The sequence below is a fragment of the Lynx rufus genome, unplaced genomic scaffold, assembly GCF_022079265.1.
Source record: "Lynx rufus isolate CCGP_SWC_20201006 ecotype Redwood Valley unplaced genomic scaffold, mLynRuf1.p SCAF_7, whole genome shotgun sequence".
Lineage (NCBI taxonomy): Eukaryota > Metazoa > Chordata > Mammalia > Carnivora > Felidae > Lynx > Lynx rufus.
The window spans coordinates 98811086-98823918 of record NW_025814889.1 but is presented as its reverse complement, the minus strand read 5'-3'; positions in this window follow the sequence as shown (position 1 = coordinate 98823918).

The following is a 12833-nucleotide window of genomic DNA, read 5'->3' as shown; positions in this document are numbered from 1 at the left end:
CAAGACATTTTGTCATTTGGCTCCTTTTACCTGTTTAGGGTCAACTATTCATTCTTTTTATTTGGTTCCTTTGTTCAGTATCTCCAGGGCCTCATAAGGTATCTGGGATATAGTGGACACCATATTTATCACTGTCCCTGGATCCCTTGCCATCCTGCCTCACCCATTGGACTGGACCTTCTCGGACACCGATACCAGTCTAGTTAAAACTTCAACTTGCCACAGACTCTGTAGTTACAGTGTTTTGAACCTCTTATACATTTCTTTAAACTTTTTCAACAGCAAATGCCAGACTTAATTCCCAGGACTAGAAATTCACTTTACAGATCTCCTCTGGGTCCCCATTCCCATAATTGGCACAAGTAATTAGGTCCTATCATGCTATGATAAACCTAGTTAAGGTAGATCTACTTGACCTATGGTAAAGAAAATAATTGACTCAAAGTCAATTTGAGTTGGAATCTTATTCTTATCCTTTACTAGCTATATGTTTTCCAGCAAGTACTTTAAACACTAAGTTTTATAGAAACTTGTCAACTGCTGAGAAAAATAACATCTACATCATAATTTTGTCATGAGTTCAGAATGAGAAGGTGTATGAAATATGCTTAGTACAGTATTGTGTACAAAGATTCTCCTGGGTAAATATGAACTGTTATTATGATTATAATTATTATTATATTTTCATTGATTTTTGTTTTTTACAAAGAGTACAGCAACTTGTGATTTTTGTTCTTTAGTATTGATTTTCTTTGTAGTAGATCTTATTGCACAAAATGTTGGCAACAGTTTCTAAACCCATTTCCAATTGCCTTTAAAGATAATGAAATCTTCCTTTCATATTTATCCTAGCATCAACACGAACAGACTTTCAAAGGATTTTCTTATTTACAGACTGTCTCCAGAGATCAAGGTATTTACATTTTATAACAACAAATAGAAATTAGCAGACTATCTTTGGTAATATAAAGGTTCAATATGACTGTAAATTTTTAACAAAACTCCAGAAGTATATAAAAACATAATGTAGATTATTTCTATTCTATCCTGCAGAATAGGCTAAACAGATTCCCAGATTACCCCAGGGTCACATTACTATTACCCAACATTAAGCACAATCTTTGGTGTAGTATTGGCATATCCCTTGTCTATTGAGGATTCTTCAGAAAATTACCAAATCACAAAAGTGCCTCATCTAGTTCTTTCACATTAGGAGTAGATTCTACTCTAAACTGGTAAAAAATAGTGGTTATGATCACATGATTGTTTGCTTAACTGTTTCTCACAATCTTATGAAAATGGGAAACATGGCTGCCTTTAGCACGACAAGGAGGATGCAGTCATCATTAATGTTAACAATAGGAGTAACATGACACTTTGGGACTGCTCTTTTTTGAGATAAAAATGAACAAAGATAAGATAACTCTTCTTTAGGGAATAACTAGGCATATTTTTCTTTGAATTGACGAGAATAGAGTTGGGAAAAGAGAAAACCTTATTTGCTGCTTCTGAAAGGCATTATTTCCCAGTTCAGAAATTACATTCGGATGATTTATGAAATTGTTTCTAAAATCTGTATATTAATCTGTGAAAGATTAAATTATTGAAAAAACTGATCAGTCACAAAAAGGAGATATTATATTTATGTATTTGTAGTTTTCTTTTTTAGAAACTAAATTGGCACACTCTTTTTTATTCCTAGGCCAAAAGAAATTTTAATTCCTTTAGTTCTATGTATGTTAAATACAAGATTTCCATTGAACACCCAAGGGGATATTTCAAGTTGGCAGGTGGATATATAAGACTGGTGATTAGGTAAGAGGTCTGGGCTAGAGATTTATATTTGGGAGTTGTTGGTATAAAGTTGTTAGTATAAAAAAAAACAGCATTTACAGCCGTTGTAATGGGTGAGCGGAGAAGAACAGAGAAGAGATCTAAGGACTGATTCTTAGGGACACTTCCACATTAATAGGTAAGGAGAGATTGTCAGGAGCAACAAAGGATATTGAGAATGAGAAAACAGTGAGTTAGAAGGAAAACTAAGAGAAATCTTGGAAATAAAGAGCATGATAGAGAAGCGGATAATCAACTGTGAGAACTGGCTGTTGGATTTAGCCACAAGGCCATTGGCAATCTTGATGGCATCAGCTTTGTTGATGCTGCGGAGGTAAAAACCTGATTAGAATAGGTTTAAGGTTATGGAGGAGAAGAACTGGAGATAGCAAATGTATGTAGAAACTCTTTTGAGGAGATTTGTTGCAAAAAGGAACAAAGATATAGGGCAACCGCAGATGGGAAAAGTGGAGTTGAATGATTTTTTTTTCCTAAGATGGAAGGAATAACAGCATATTACTTTATAACCAGAAAAAAATAAGGCAATACTTTTAACTATTTTGCCAACAAGTTCTGCTTATTTCTAGACAAGGACAAATGTATTTAAATAGTACTTTACACGAACTTAACACATAGATTCTGGATTGAAGGTGATTTTAGGTGGCTAAGAAAGAGCTGAAATGGGACTTTTATTTTCTTTTATTCCTAGTAACAAAATCTGCTTTCAAGTTAAACTCTGGTTGTGTTTTTAACTGTTTTTCATAGGAGCGCTTAAGACTGAGATGTGGAAGTCTGTTCTTTGGTATCTTAACCAACAATGTATTGGGTATGTCCATCATGCAGTTGATTGATTATTGGTAGCTGAGACAAACCCTGGAATTTAAAAGCAATCTTTGGAGGCATCTGGGTGGCTCAGTCGGTTGAGTGTCTGACTCTTGATTTCGGCTCACATCATGATCTCACGGTTTGTGGGTTTGGGCCCCTCATTGGGCTCTGAGCTGACAGTGCAGAGCCTGCTTGGGATTCTCTCTCTCCTTCTCTCTGTGCTCCTCCCCTGCTGGCGTGCTCACTCTTTCTCACTATCTCTATCACACACAAAATAAATAAACTTTTTAAAAAGTGATCTTTTGCATTACTAAATTAAGTATGTACACCCCAAGAGATAGTAGGTTATAATAGCGTAACTGGGAAAATTAATAGAAAAAGAACTATCTGGCATCAGTATCTAATTTCCCTATTCAATTCCTTCCTCTATTTCACCTTTAAGAAGAGCTCTTAATATATGGGTGTAAAGTTCCATTCTCAGTGAATATACTTGATCTTTCTAAAGAAGAGGAAAATACATACAGTGCTTGTAGGGAAAAGACTGGAACTGCCCACTCTGGGGAAAGGTAAAATTCCATAAGAATGAGAAGGAGGCAGCCTTCTGAAGTGTTACCAAAATAACAGGTAACTGTATCCACTTTCTTACAATAGCCTGGAGCGACAGCACCAACTGTGGAAAATGATATACCTAGAGATGTGGGATGCAGGCTGCATGGCTACTGTGATAGACAGTGACTCTTTGCACCAAAGTTTCCATTTCAAGTAGAGATGTTTTCAACTACCAGAAAGAAAAATTTTACAGATCTTAAGACAGTGTGTATTCTTTAGAGGTAAAATTTAATTCATAGATAGTTGGTTCTTGGCATTATCTCAGCTGTTCAGCAATGTCATTAGGCTCTTGCTGTCTCCCTATTCTGCCAACTTCAGTATGTTGGCTCTTATCCTTTTGCTTTTCATATGGCGTCTGTACTGGCAGCCTCATGTCATTGGTTCAGGAAGCAGAATGGGGAAGTAGCCATGGCAAAAAGCAATTCAGTGAGCTTCTGCTTTTAGTTCATTTCTCAGACAGTACACCAAGGCTTCCAAGCTGCCATAGAGCTTGGTAAATTGAGTCATTGGTGCTTGTAGTTTCTTACGTTCAAGGAAGGCAAAAAAGGATAGGTTCAAGTGGAGGATGAGTCAGGCAGCCCATAGCTTCTGTTGCACTCGGCAGTGTTACTTTCCCCAAGAGAAATGCCAACTTGAAATATAAGCATGCCTTCAACCATTAGTGAGAATGAAAGACCAGGGACGCTTCATTTTCTGGAAAGCATAAAACTCACCGATCTTCATCGAATCTTAGAGACAAAGAGGAAGAAATTCCTCAATAATGACTATAGTTGATTTTTTTTGCCACAGTAACAAAGGCATAGAGATAGATTTAACCTGATAGAGTTATATAATATTTCTTGTGCCTGATTTATGTGATAGAATTAAACTACATCTGCCATCAAGCTTTATCACTATTAGAAATGATTCTGATAAGTTAAAATCTCAATCTCAAAGTATACCCAATTACGGATCTTTCCACTGGTAATGCAGAAATAAAGAAATCCCTAAAAACTTGCATATAGGTACTTAAATGTTTGTTGATTTTATCGGTATGCTTTTAGCTCCAAATATTTTCAACCAGACAAGATTCAGATGATTAAAACCTCCATTTTCATTTGATTATTAAAAGTAGTAATTAGGAATTATACAAAGTGTCAAAAGCCAGAAAAAATTTCATAATGTCTTTTATTTTGTATAAATTATTCACTTTAAAGCATTTGCAGAAACACTACACTGGTTTCATTGATATGGCATTACTTCAGAATTATATGATTCTTACTGCAACATGCACTTAAGTTTTCTTTAAAAATTTTTTTATTTTATGGATTAGAATTCATTTTTATTTCATATCTTCCCAAACTTTTGCAGTGTCTAGGATCTCTGAAGTTCTTTTTTGTTTTTTTTTTTAAACTGGATAAATTTGACATGTAACATTATGTAAATTTGAGATATACAGTGTGTTACTTTGATACATTCATATATTGTAATATGGTTTTGTTGTGATGATATTTATCAAATTATATTCTTGATGTACAATATTATTGTCTATATTCAATATCCCATACACTAGATCTCTATGGCTTATTTAGTACTTAGTATAAGTTTGTACCATTAAACACCATCAATCTTATCCACTCTTCCCCATCCTCTGGTAAACACTGTTTTACTCTATGTTTACTCTATGTCTTTTTTTTTTTTTAAGGATTGACTTTTTTAGATTCCACAAATAAGTGATATCATACTTCTCATGTCTTTCTCTGACTGACTTACCTCACTTAGCAGAATGTGCTCAGGGTCCATCCATGCTGTTGCAAATGGCAGGATGTCCTCTTTTCCCATGGCTAAATCATATCCCATTGTGTACATAAACCACATCTTTTTTATCCATTCATCTGCTGATGGGCATTTGTGAATGCTTATTGTGAATAATGCTATGATAAACACTGTTAAATTCTCTTTGGGTTTATTCATTAACAAGTAATTATTGAATCTCCAATCTTTTGCCTAGGCACAGTGGTTCAATAAACCAAAGTCTTTGCTCTCATGGAACTTAGATTCTAATAGGGAAAGACAGAAAATACATGAATAAATTCTGTCTGTTGTATACCAGATGGTGATAATGGGTACAACATAAATAGGGATGTGGAGATAGGGAGAGGATGGTCTGGGTACCATGTATATAGGGTATTGATGGAAGGTCTGGCACTGGAAGAAATCTGGGACACGGGTGTTTCAGGTTGAGAGGACAGAAATGCCAACGTGTTATTGATGCGATCAGGGAACAACAAGGAGCCAATGGGGTTGGAGCTGAGCAAAAAAAAAAAAAAAAAAAGAAATGTGGGGAATGAGCTGGGGCATAGATCACTTAGGGGCATTTTAGGCTATGGTAAGAACTTTTTGAAAAAATAGAAACTCAAAATTAGGACTTTAGCTGATATGATTAGTTGACCTAATTCTTTTCATGTGATGTGAGTACATAGTACTGAGTAAAACACGTTGACACACTTTTATAATACTTCTTGGATATAATTAAGTTACATAGCAGTATGTTGTATAAATAACATATGTAACATAAGCAATATATGTGTAAATGCAATTGGTTTTCAATGGTTCTAAAAGTGTTGACATTTTTCATTTTTTGAAGTTGAGTCTTGAGCCTCTACATACCTGTAAGTTTAGGTTGACTACTCAGAAAGAATGCTAAGCGGTTGTGTGGGTATTGTGACAGAGTTGCCTACACTGGGTGATTCAGCTTATGTCAAGCCTAATTCTTGCTACTCCCACACCCCAAGGTTCAAAAACATTTCTCCTACCAACCCTGTCAGAGAGCTGGAAATTACCACTTTATTCATTCCCTTGAGTTAAGGCATTGGAGGTTGCTGATAATTATTTAAACACCCTTTGAGAGGGAGGCAAATTAATCTATTATCTATTTAAAAATCCCTTGAAATGCAATGACTTGGGCAGTCATCTAGTAAGACACTGTGGGAATGGGACAGATATGAGGTTTTATAAGGCTGTGGATGTCAAAGTTTGTGAACATGTCATTTCTATTCAAGTTGTGCCAGAAAGGGATCCCTGGGCAGCAGGAATTTGAATGAGGACTTTGGAAGTAATTAGTATTACTAGTTATATTAAGAATTACCTCTGCTCACTCTCCTATAGTCTAAGGGAAAGTTTTGAGACTCTGGAAGCAGAAGACCTCAGTGCTAGGGTAAGTTATTTCACCTTTTGTGAGGCTGAGGAATCATACAGGACATTGAATATGAGAGCACTTTCCTAAGTGTTAAGCAGAAGCATGTTGCAGTGTTTGGCTCACAATTAGCAATAAACAAAGGCACATTAATACATAGGACTTGCTTAGTTAGATTTTTTTAATGTTTATTTGAGAGAGAGAGAGAGAGAGTGCATGTGTGAGCAAGTGGGGGAGGGGCAGAGAGAGGGAGACACAGAATCTGAAGCACCTACGAACCATGAGATCAACCTGGGCTGGAGTTGGATGCTTAACCTACTGAGCCACCCAGTGGCTATTATTTCTACTAATAATAACCTAAATTATTTGTTATAAAACCTTCCATATTAGTACTGAGTGCTAAAAGAAGACCTATCTGAAAAAGAGAGAAATCTGAATTTTCAGATACATAAAGTTTTAAACTGATATCATTCAACCCAATATAACTTGCAGTTGTCAAATTTGAGCTGTTTTCCTTAAAATAATGTCAGTTATGACTACCTATCAATGTATGTTTAAAGATACTTCCCAAATGTGAGAAAATAGCTTGTTTTCCTAAAAAGAAAAATTATATATACTTCTAGAAAGTTACTCAATTTTCTCATCATTATTTTTTCTTTCCAAGCAAGTAAGAAATTAAGAGATGGTGGTTTTTAAGTTAATGAGCTGAGTGGGTTATAATTTAGGAAACTGATATACGCTGTATCTGTCCACATCTATAGTTTTGATGCTAGGCTGCAGCATCTACAGGCAGAAGCTGTGCATCATGAAACATAGATAAAGGTTTGATAGAAGCACCCTATTCAAATTAGCAATGATAATCACCCTAGTTATCAATTTTTTCATCTTTGAACCTACAAGCTCTAAGTTCTCAGGCAGAATGTTTTAATTAGAAAACAAGGATAAAATAAATAAAGGACTATCATAAAAACCATTACCCTAATTGTGCAACTCAGAAAATAATTTTAATCTACTTGGGATAATTAGCATATAGATAATCCAGTTCTTCTCCTAAGGGGGGAAAAATGCCATGCTGTAGTTTACAAGAAACACGAGGAATAGAGAAACCAACACCAAAATAATTAATTGATTTCTGCAACCAAGGATAGAATATATTACTTAGATTGATGTTGAATCAAAAAATGTTAAAAAAAAGTGGTTTTTCAGAGAACACAGTATCACAATATTTTAAGGGATATTTTCTTCTGGGCTGGTAGCCTTTAAGAAATCTAACAAGTTGGCAAGCTAGGATGAAATAAACTCAGATCCAATCAAAAAACAACTGAGACCAGCAAAAATTTTCTTAGTCTCCTTTTCTTACTCTTTCTTCTGGAAATTTCAAGCAAATCATCTTAGCTTTATTCTATTTGTGGAACACAGCTATTCACTTAATAATAGTTAGACAATGAAATATATTGAAGAAGAAAATGACTTGTTTTTAATTCTTCTAAACAATAAACATTGTACTATTTTACTAATAGCCTTAATCCTATGACCAAACATGAGAGAGATAGGAACACACACACACACACACACACACACACACACACACACAGAGAGAGAGAGAGAGAGAGAGAGAGAGAGAAACATGTAAATGCTGTGACTGAAATGTGAGAAGTAAGGGAGATGATTCATTTTCAGAAATACCAAATAAAAACTGTGCTGTATAGTTAACAACAGATTTACAACCTTTTGGAAATATGAACCCCGCTACCCCCCACCCCCCTATAATGGTGTCCCAAACCTTTAGATACTTCACTTCCTGGTTCTTCTTCCCCTTTCTGTTTCATGGGCTTATTTCCCTGGCTTTGCAATGAGCATGTGCCAAGGAACAAAGGAGGGACTGAAAGTCTCTGCCTCTCCTCCGGAAATGTACATTTGTTCCAATCAGACTACTTTTTGCCTTACTTGGTCATAGTCCAGATAAGGCTGTAACCTCTGTAGTACTCAGCCAATGAGGAATCAGGAGACGGACTTGCACACTAGGAGAGAAATTGTCTGTGGTAACTACCCCAAGTGTGCCTGTCCATCAGATGCCTGTTCTTGCAAGAATGTTGATTTTGATTGGGTCAGTAGGCTTATTTCTCACGTGAATGGTAATGGGTTTGATGATTTAAATAAAAATGCCCCAAAGTCAGGTCTTTTTATCTATATATACATAGCCCCATTCGTGCCTAATTAAACTTTTCAACAGGAGTATTTTGTGCCCAATTACCTCATCTGAACTGCCACATAAAAAATATCCTTTATGTTCTGTTTGTAAAAATGGAGCTCACATGTAAGGTTCACAATGTTGACATTCTGAGTCATTAAACGATCTGTATCACTTGAGATAAAGAGTTTTTAGAAAATAAGCATATTATGTTTTTATACCGTATTATTTCAGTAGTCAAGATTCCTTAATTTTTTTATGAAGCTTCATATAAGTCATACAACATAAGTGATCTTTCATTATTATCCAAAGTTTTTCACTGCAATTTGGATTGGCCATAGAAATAAAATTTTTTATGTCCACCTTAAAGACAAATGCATCTTCATACATTTTCATTTACAGAATTTAACAGCCCCCAAATCCTGTGAAGTTTAAATAACTTAATAGCTAAAATATTCATTTATTTTTGAGAACTCATACCGTTGAAGAGAGACTGCTCATGCCAAGTATGGCATATTGTCCCCAAGGTTATAAAATAAATTTGCTTGTTAGTTGTATCATCAACTATTTTTTTGGAGAGATTTCCTTCTTTACTATTACTTTATGTTTCCATAGTGTCCAATGCAGAGAAGGATTTAAGGAAAAAGAAGAAAAACAGGAGTAATTTGCAACTAAAAAATCTCATCACTAAATCATGGAATAAAAAAGATCTAACTTTTATTCACTTATGCTTCAACATTATAAATCTACTTAAAGTGAAAACAGGTCTAGACTATAGTCTTTAAAGATTTCATATTAGCTTTATGTTATATTCTTTGCCTGAATAGGTTAGAACATTAACTGCCATTTTGGTTGTTTTGTCAATTAATTGTAAGGCACACATCAACATTTTGGGAGATCAAGTAGTTGTTGATTTTTATTGAGCTTTTAATATAGCCAATTTGAGATTTTAAAATTCATTTTTAAATTATATTAAAAGTTTTATTTACATTTTATTAAAGTTATTAAAGTTTTAAAAGATTTAAGTAATCTAGAGCATCAGCTTCATGAAGGAAAGTCTATCTATTTTGTTCACTGATATAATCAAAGCACTTTGAAGAGTGCCTGTAAAATAGTAAGCAATCCATAAATATTCTTACCATTCTCTGAACTAAAGCCACCACATACTCAACAAAATTTGCAAACAATAGTCATTCATCTCTCTGATCTTTCAACATTAACATACCAAAGTTTATTCATTCTATTCAAATTTATGTAAATAAAACCTATTTTATTTAATAAAAATATAACACACATTTTGGAATAATTTAAAATTTTTTCCCTTTTCTTTTTGATGGAATTTATCAGAGATTCAAATATAATATCACAGTGTGCATTCAATATTACTTTTTTTTTTTTTTAATTTTTTTTTTCAACGTTTATTTATTTTTGGGACAGAGAGAGACAGAGCATGAACGGGGGAGGGGCAGAGAGAGAGGGAGACACAGAATCGGAAACAGGCTCCAGGCTCTGAGCCATCAGCCCAGAGCCCGACGCGGGGCTCGAACTCACGGACCGCGAGATCGTGACCTGGCTGAAGTCGGACGCTTAACCGACTGCGCCACCCAGGCGCCCCTCAATATTACTTTCAAACTACCTCTCAACTATCTTTTAAGTTAAAGCTAGTATCTTAAAGAGCAATAGATTTACTTATAATTAACTCAGTCGTTCACGTAAAGGGAAAGAGTTTTCTAAAGTTGAACTTTCAAAACATAAAGTCTTTTAAAGTTTGCTTTTGAGAGCACTTCCATTTTTAACAACATACTTGAATTTTTTATTTAGCACACACCGAATATAGGGGAGATTTTCCTTCTGGCATAGGTTTACACCTGCCATTTTCCCTCTAATGTCAGGAAAATGAGAGCTCTGGTTCTTTATTAAATATTGCTTTCCCAAAAAAAGGACACTTAATCTAAGACATCTGGTGTCTTGTTCTGTTTCACAATAAATATATTAGTACATGAGAATAAATGTCAAATTAAAAGTTACAATTGTCCTTTGAAAAATGCATACCTAAAAATTATCCTTTTTTTCATCAATATTTAATGCAGAAACTCTATATCTTATGGTATAAAGCCAAAGTTTATTCACATTAGTATTTATAACATAATTCTACCACCACAGGAGAGTTCTAAATAAAAGACAGTGGGTGTATATTTTATTACTAATATGAAAAACCTGATTAGAGAAAACCCATAATTAAATCCACAGAATATTTCATTCCTCCAGTACAAATAATTTTTTTTAATACTGTTGAGTTTTTCTAATGATTCATGTGTGTGGATACATTGAAAACAATGCTAAAGAATTGTATTTCATGTAGACTTATTTAGTCACAAATGTACAAGTTCACTTATTCTAGTATGTGGTTTCCTTGTAGGATATGATTATTATTCGTATCTGTCATCTAGTCATCTAGTAAGACACTGTGGGAATGGGACAGATGTGAGGTTTTATAAGGCTGTGGATGTCAAAGTTTGTGAATATGTCATTTCTACTCAAGTTGTGCCAAGAAGGGATAGACAGATTTATCAACATATAAGTAAGATGCATTTAATCCCTATCTTTGTGGACAAAGATCATCTTTTCAGTCATTCACTCAATGTTATTGTCAATGTCATATTCTATATCCTTGAATTCATTTTCTAGGGTTTATTTGTGTACTTCCTCTAAGAATGATATAAAAGACGGCCTTTGGATAGTAAACTCTTTAAGGACTTACAGCAAAGAATATCTGTAATGTCACTTTTACATTTAAATGATAGATGAATAGCTAATATTTGTTTGAACTTCGTTTTTTTCCAAAACTTTAAAAACATTACTGCGTCATTTTCTTGCATTGAGACATGCTGGTGAAAAATCCAATGTCAGTTTGATTATTCTTCATTAGTAGATTTTCTCTTTCTCTCCGGAATTTTTTAGTAGGTTTCTTAGTTTGTGTTCTGCTTTGGAATTCTCTAGGGCATTTCAGTCTGAGATGTTTAATTGATCTTTATTTCTGAGACATCCTAGTCATCACTTATATAAATATTTCCATCTCTCAATATTTTTCTTCTGGAAGGATTTCCACAAATGTTGGAAACTCTACTTTTATTTTCCAAATATATATTTCACTTATATGTTTCATTTCCTCATCATTTTTGATACCATCTATGAAAATTACCACACTTCATCTTCCAGAGTATGACTTTTTTTGTTTTGTTCATTTTGTTCTCTGAAACATTTGGAGTCTCCCTTCCACCTTTTATATTTGTCCTATACAGAGTGTCTTGTGGGAGTGTGTCTGTGTGTGTGTGTGTGTGTGTGTGTGTGTGTGTGTGACACAAAGGGAGAGGCACGACAACTAGGGCTGCAATAGTGGTTGGGAACATCCTTGGACTTGAGCTTGGCTGAGAGTTATTCTTTACTTATACTGTAGGCTCTGCTCTTTTTCCAACATTCTCCCATGGGGATTAACACCTAGCCCTTGAGTGTAGATGGAAAAGAGTTGAGGAAGGAAAACATTCAGGAGCTGGTGGGTATGCTTATATTTCTTTTTATATTTTTGCTACTCCAGCAAGGCTTGATCTCTACCTTGCAGTTTTCCCTCAGACACAGTTGGCCAGTGCCAGTTGACAGCACTGGTTTCTACCTCTGAGCTGCAATGAAGCAGGCAAGGATCTTCCCAGGAGAGGGCAAACACACCCAGTAAAAGCTTTCTTCTCAGCAGACCTTCCATCCATGGCCTACTTGGTTGTCAATTTCTCCTCGCACCTTGACCCCAACAGCTTCTGTCTCTACAGGAGTTTCAGGAGTTTCAAATTGTCTGTATCAAGTACAAGACCTAATAGTTCTTCTCTTTGCTTCTGTGGCATCTCTGGAGTTGAGTTTGGGAAAAAGAGGTGATAGACTGTGGCTTTTGCTATTTCCTCAGAAGCCAGAGCTAGACTTAACTTCTCTGAGTCTCTCTTTCTTTTGCTTCACTTTTATCAGTTCTCCTTAGAGGGAGTAAAAGAAATTTACATACTTTCAATTCTATTTTTAAATAGTTGCTGTTTCTTTAAAAATTTCAGAAAAATAGCACATGGCATGGGCTGAGGCTCAGAAATATGGTTAAGGTCAGTAGGGATGTTACATATTTCACTTAATAATTATTTGGAATTTAAAAATCTTGATGAGTAT